Source organism: Coenobita brevimanus, chromosome 72 (genome assembly GCF_032717465.1).
Source record: "Coenobita brevimanus isolate Jiangsu-jjx chromosome 72, ASM3271746v2, whole genome shotgun sequence".
Taxonomy (NCBI): Eukaryota; Metazoa; Arthropoda; class Malacostraca; order Decapoda; family Coenobitidae; genus Coenobita; species Coenobita brevimanus.
The window spans coordinates 43,967,611-43,974,560 of record NC_137025.1 but is presented as its reverse complement, the minus strand read 5'-3'; positions in this window follow the sequence as shown (position 1 = coordinate 43,974,560).

Below are 6,950 nucleotides of genomic sequence, written 5' to 3'. Positions count from 1 at the left end.
GCTGTTTTTCAATAAGTCAAATTTAGCTTTAAACTCGTTAAAGTTTTTAGACTGGACGATCTCTTTGTCCAGGCTATTCCACAGGTCTGTACATCTATAAGGAAAACTATATTTCTTGATATCCTTCAAGCAGCTTGACTTCTTCAATTTCCTTCCGTGTCCTCTTGTTACTGTCTTATCCCTTACAAACAGATCTTCCCGGTCAATTTTATCTACTCCTATCATGGTCCTGAAAACTGCAATCATGTCTCCCCTCTTTCTCCTTTCCTCTAACGAAGGCAAATCCATCTTTTCCAGCCTGTCTCTGTACGACAGATCTGCCAGACTGGGGACCATCTTGGTTGCTGTTCTTTGTATTCTCTCAATCTTGTTTATATCTTTCTTTTTGTGTGCGCACCACACTACCGCTGCATATTCCAACCTGGAGCGGATCATGGCCACTATCAATTTTTTCATCATCTCCTCATTCATATAATGAAATGCTACTCTTATATTAGTCAGGAGTTTATACGTCTGTCTAACTGTCTTGTTAATGTGTTTTTCAGGTGACAAACTGTCCTGGACCAGCACTCCCAAATCTTTCTCTTCTCTGGCTTTTGTGATTGGTTCATTACCCATCAAATAATTCAGTGATGGTCTCCTGGTACTTTTACCCATTTCCAATATTTTACATTTCTTTGCATTAAATTTCATTTCCCACATCCGACTCCAATTATGTATCCTATCCAGATCCTCCTGCAGTATTTTACAATCCTCCTCAACCTCTACCTTCCTCAAGATCTTTACATCATCAACAAACAGACTTGCATAACTGTTCACTCCATCTACCATATCATTTACGTAAATCAGGAACATTACTGGCGCCAACACCGAGCCTTGAGGGACTCCACTTGTTACTTCCCTCCATCCAGACATCCTATCCTTTATTACTGTCCTCATTTGTCTGTCTCTCAAAAAGTTTCTCATCCATTCCAGATGTTTCCCCTTCAGTCCTCCTATATACTCTAGTTTCCACATTAGTCTCTTATGAGGTACCTTGTCAAAGGCCTTCTCTAAGTCTAAGTACACACAATCCACCCAACCATCTCTCTCCTGTACCACGTCAGTCGCTCTTGAGTAAAAGCTCAACAAGTTGGAAACACATGACCTTCCACTTCTAAATCCAAACTGACATTCAGCCAAAATATTCATCTCTTCTAGATATTTTATCCATCTGTCTTTCAGGATCTCTCACACAATTTTGCCACCATGCTGGTTAGACACTGGTGTATAATTCAGGGGTTCTTCCCTGTTTCCTCCCTTGTAAATTGGTACCACATTTGCCCTCTTCCATTCTTGAGGCACTTTCCCCTCTTCCAGAGAACACACAATTAAACTGTGAATTTTATCCACCAGCTGTTCTCTGCATTCCTTCAGTACCCAATTAGAAATTCCATCTGGTCCTGGGGCTTTCCTTACATCTTGAGTTTCCAGTAATTTATACACTTCCTGTACATCCACTTTTATATCTTTTATCACCGGAACATTTCTAATCACTCCCTCCCCTTCCACAAGCTCCTTTTCTTTAGTGAAAACTGACTGGAAACGTTTGTTCATTATTTCTGCTTGCATTGCCTCATCCTTAAAGACCTCTCCTTCTACTTTCAGCTTGGTGATTCCTTCCTTTTGTTTCAGTTTGCCATTAACAAATCTATAAAACAGTTTGGGTTCATCCTTACATTTGTCTGTTATACCTTTTTCAAAATTCCTTTCTTCTTCTCTACATATTCTTGTGTATTCATTTCTTGTTCTTTTATATTCTTCCTTTGTTCTGTTGTTACCTTTCTTTCTCCAATTGTTCCACGCCTTATCGCTCTCTTTTTTTGCTATCATACGCCTTCTATTAAACCACTCCTTTTTCCTGTTTTCTTTCCCTCTTACTCTTGGTACAAATTTTTCCACTCCCAAATTATAGAGGTCTAGAAAGATATCCCACTTCCTCTGTATCTCTCTTGTTTCTCTGAATTTTCTCCAATCCGCAATTTCAAAAAATATTCTCAATCCTGTAAAATTTGTTTTCCTAAAGTTGTCTCTTCCCTGCCTATAAACTTGTCTCTTGGCTCCTCGTGTGTGTGTGTGTGTGTGTGTGTGTGTGTGTGTGTGTGTGTGTGTGTGTGTGTGTGTGTGTGTGTGTGTGTGTGTATGTGTGTGTGTGTGTTTATCAGTGTGTTGTGAGGCGTGTGTTTGGTCATTGTCAGGCCAGTGTAGGGAAGGGTAGAGCAGGCTTGGGAGAGTCATTAGGGTGGCTCTGTGTACGATGCTGATGATATTTTTTTCCCCATCGGCTCTGTGTCTTCCGTAGAGTTTTTACTGTTGTGGCACTACCCTGGTCTGTGTGGCTGAGCAGACCCATCAACCACCAGGAAGCAGCTGCATTTGTGTGTCAGATGTGCTTTGCTGGGGTTGGAACATGGCAGGGTGGAGGGACAATGGAAGAGGCCTAGTGCCCAAGAGCATGATGTGTGTATGGGAGATATGGAGGAGTAGTCTCTGCCTGGACTTGCACTGCTTGATGCCAGCCATGTTTAATTTTCAGAATTGCACTGTATTTTGAACCTCATAGATTACATAATACACTGTACCCCTAATGAGTTGAATCAGTTGTCTGCTGCAGCAACCATAAAGTAAATGTTCTGGGATATCACCCTGATCCCACATCATTTTGTTTTGTTTATAAAGGCTCCAGTATGCTTGCATGCATCGGCCTTGGTCACCTCATGGTGGCTGTCCCTGCTGCTTAATCTCTGGCAGCCTCCCTATTCAGTCCCTTGTCCCTGAGGTCACTGTGACCTCGTCCCTTGTCTTTTTCAGTCTGCCCCTTGCAGCCATACCCCTAACGTTAACACTTGTCACTTGCTGCAGCCAGTTGTTAAATATATATTAGTATTAAACAGAATTTTTAGGTGTAATACACAAAATATATCATTAGGGGAGTTATTAGATTTTTTTCTTTTTTTCCCTACTAATTATTACCCCTATTTCAGAACACTGGCAGGAAAGAGAAGGTGTTGAAGAGAGATGGAGTGGAGAGGTATACCAGTGAAGATGGATGGAGGCTGGGCGTCCTGATAGCACAGAAAAGGTTGACGCAGAGGAAGTGGATGGAGGCTGGGCTGCCTGATAGCAGAGGGAGTGTCATCGTGGCCACCTGCTTTGGGATTAAAGCATCTGGCCTAAGATAAACAGATGCAGTGAGATATAGTGAGTTCAAAAAATAAATTGTTATACTGGTTGTGTGTTTATTTATGATGTTATTGGGGGCGCTCACCATCCACTCACTCAATATAGTGTTGCTCTCGGGTGTCTACCCTTTCCTCTCCTCCATCCTTCTTTCCTTCCATCCTCTTCTGTCTTTCTTTCCTTCATTCTTTCCTCATCCTTCTGCCTACAGTTAACTTTACACTCCCTCTTCTGTCATTCTTTCCTTCATTCTTTCCTCTTCCTTCTGCCTACAGTTAACTTTACACTCCCTCTTCTGTCATTCTTTCCTTCATTCTTTCCTCGTCCTTCTGCCTACAGTTAACTTTACACTCCCTTTTCTATCTGTCTTTCTTTCATTCTTTCCTCCTCCTCGTGCCTGTGGGTGACTCTACACTGAGTGACAAGCCAAATGGTTTCCTGTACACCAGGAAACCATTTACTACGCTGGGTGGTAACCATATAACCAGATTATGGCGCCTGGTGGTTTAGTGGGTAATTATTGTGCTCCAATCGGATTGAGCCGGTGAAGGTTTATATCCAAGGGATGGTTGGGGTTTATTGCTCATGTAATGTCACTCAGGGATGAGTGAGGCTGGTTATTCATGTCTTTAATGTCAGGACCAACTTGCCTAACCCCGGGCCCCTACGCTTCTCATGGGGAAACACTGGCTTAGATGATAAATGAATGAATTTTTATTATTATCATTATTGTTATTATTATTATTACTATTATTATTATTATTATTATCTTAATGGTAGGTGGGGGCACTCACCATCCACTCACTCGATGTAGTGCTGCTCTCGGGTGTCTGCCCTTTCCTCTCCTCCTTCCTTATTTACTTCCATCCTCTTCTGTCTTTCTTTACTTCTTTCTTTCCTCATCCTTATGCCCACGGCTGACTTTACATGACTCTCTTTCTACATTATTTTCCTTCATTCTTTCCTCTTCCTTCTGCCTGTGGGTGACTCTACACTGAGTGACAAGCTAAATGGTTTCCTGTACACCAGGAAACCATTTACTACGCTGGGCGGTAACCATATAACCAAATTATGGCGCCTGGTGGTTTAGTGGGTAATTATTGCGCTCCAATCGGATTGCGCCGGTGCAGGTTTATATCCAAGGGGTGGTTGGGCTTTATTGCTCATGTAATGCCACTCAGGGATGAGTGAGGCTGGTCACTCTCATCTTAAATGCCAGGACCAACTTGCCTAGCCCCGGGCCCCAACACTCCTCACTGGGCAACCTTGGATTGGATGATGGATGGATGGATAGATTATTATTGGAAACGAAATAATGTGATTCATGAAAGATGTGGAGTGAGGAAGTCGGTGGACACCAGAATCAAAGAGAGTGTACTGAGATGGTATGGTCTTGTGGAGAGAATGGATAACAATAGAGTGGTGAAAAAGGTATATCTGAGCAAATTTGAAGGAGGGAGGAGGCAAGGTAGGCCAAGGAGAAGGTGGAGAGATATGGTGGATGAGTGTGTGAGGAAGAGAGGTTTGGAAGTCGGTGAGGCTAGGGAACTGACAAGAGATCGAGCTGGCTGGATGAATGTTGTGAGGAGAAGTGCATGATCAGGGATTTGGCACCCCTTTTTAACGTGGCAGCATCTGGATTGACTCTATCGGATACATTTATGTGAAGCTACAGAATGTTGTGAATGTTTTTGGCATATTTGATAGAGCCAGGATTCTGGGGGCTTGAATGATCAGTGAGTGGAAGCATGGCCCATTGGATTGGGCAAATTTGGGCTGTCTGGACATTGCTACTCCTCACCCTGCCCTAGGGTGGAAAAGGAGGTCTAGATGATGATGATGATTATTATTAAAATGGTTGGTGGAAGCACTCACCATCCACTCACTCGATGTAGTGCTGCTTTTGGGTGACTGCCTTTTCCTCGCTTCCTTCTTTCCTTCCTTCCTCTTCTGTCTCTTTCCTTCATTCTTTCCTCTTCCTTCTGCGTATGGGTGACTCTACACTGAGTGACAAGCCAAAAGGTTTTCTGTACGTCATGAAACCACGCTGGGTGGTAACCATATAACCATATTATTGCACCTGGTGGTTTAGTGGGTAATTAAGGGGCTCTAGTTGGATTGAGCCAGTGCAGGTCCAAGGGATGGTTGGGGTTTATTGCTCATGTAATGCCACTCAGGGATGAGTGAGGCTGGTCACTGTCATCTTAAATGTCAGGACCAAGTTGCTTAGCCCCGGGCTCCTACGCTCCTCATGGGGCAATGTAGAATTGGATGATGATGAATAAATGATTATTATCCATCCATCCATTATCCAGTCCTATGCCGCCCCATGAGGAGCGTAGGAGCCCAGGGCTAGGCAAGTTGGTCCTGACATAATGCCACTCATTCCGGAGTGGCATTATGTGAGCAATAAACACCAACCATCCCTTGGATATAAACCTGCACCGGCTCAATAAACCACCAGGCGCCATAATTTAGTTATATGGTTACCACCCAGCGTAGTAAATGGTTTCCTGGTGTACAGGAAACCATATGGCTTGTCACTCAGTGTAGTCACCCTCAGGCAGAAGGAAGAGGAAAGAATGAAGGAAAGAAAGACAGAAGAGGGAGTGTAAAGTTATCCATAGGCAGAAGGAGGAGGAAAGACAGATGTATTATTATTATTATTATTATTATTATTATTATATGTAGTAGGTGGGGGCATTCACCATCCACTCACTCAATGTAGTGCTGCTGTCGGATGTCTGGCCTTTCCTCTCCTCCATCCTTCTTTCCTTCCATCCACTTCTGTCTTTCTTTCCTTCATTCTTTCCTCTTCCTTCTGCCTATGGGTAACTTTACGCTCCCTCTTCTGTCTTTCTTTCCTTCATTCTTTCCTCTTCCTTCTGCCTGTGGGTGACTCTACACTGAGTGACAAGCCAAATGGTTTCCTGTACACCAGGAAACCATTTACTACGCTGGGTGGTAACCATATAACCAAATTTTGGCGCCTGGTGGTTTAGTGTGTAATTATTGCGCTCCAATCGGATTGAGCCGGTGAAGGTTTATATCTAAGGGGTGGTTGGGGTTTATTGCTCACGTAATGCCACTCAGGGATGAGTGAGGCTGGTCACTCTCATCTCAAATGTCAGGACCAACTGCCTAGCCCCGGGCCCCAACGCTCCTTATGGGGCAACGTAGGATTGGATGATGGATGGATGGATTATTATTATTATTATTATTATTTTTATTGTTATTATTATTATTATTATTATTATTATTATTACCATTATCATTACTATTTTCATCATTATTATTGCTATTGCTACTGCTACTACTACTATTACTACTACTACTACTACTACCAGTACTGCTACTACTACTATTATTATTATTATTATTATTATTACTGTTAGTGTTTATTATTATTGTTATTATTATTATTATTATTATTTTTATTATTATTATTATTATCATTATTCTTTATTACTGTATCTGCATCTTATCCTTCTTTTTTCCTCCTCCACAGGTGAAGTGAAGTGAAGTGAAGTAAGGTCTAGAAAACAAGGAAAAAGAAGTGAGAAGTGAGAAAGAGTAAAGAACATGCCTAGTGAAGTGGGCCACACACTCATCCCCTTACCAATCAAGCCCCTGGAATCACGAACTCAGAAACACTACCCCCCCCTTGTGTATGTGCTTTGTGCTGCCAGCCAGTGTGTGGGTATTACTGTACTACTATAATGAAAGATAGT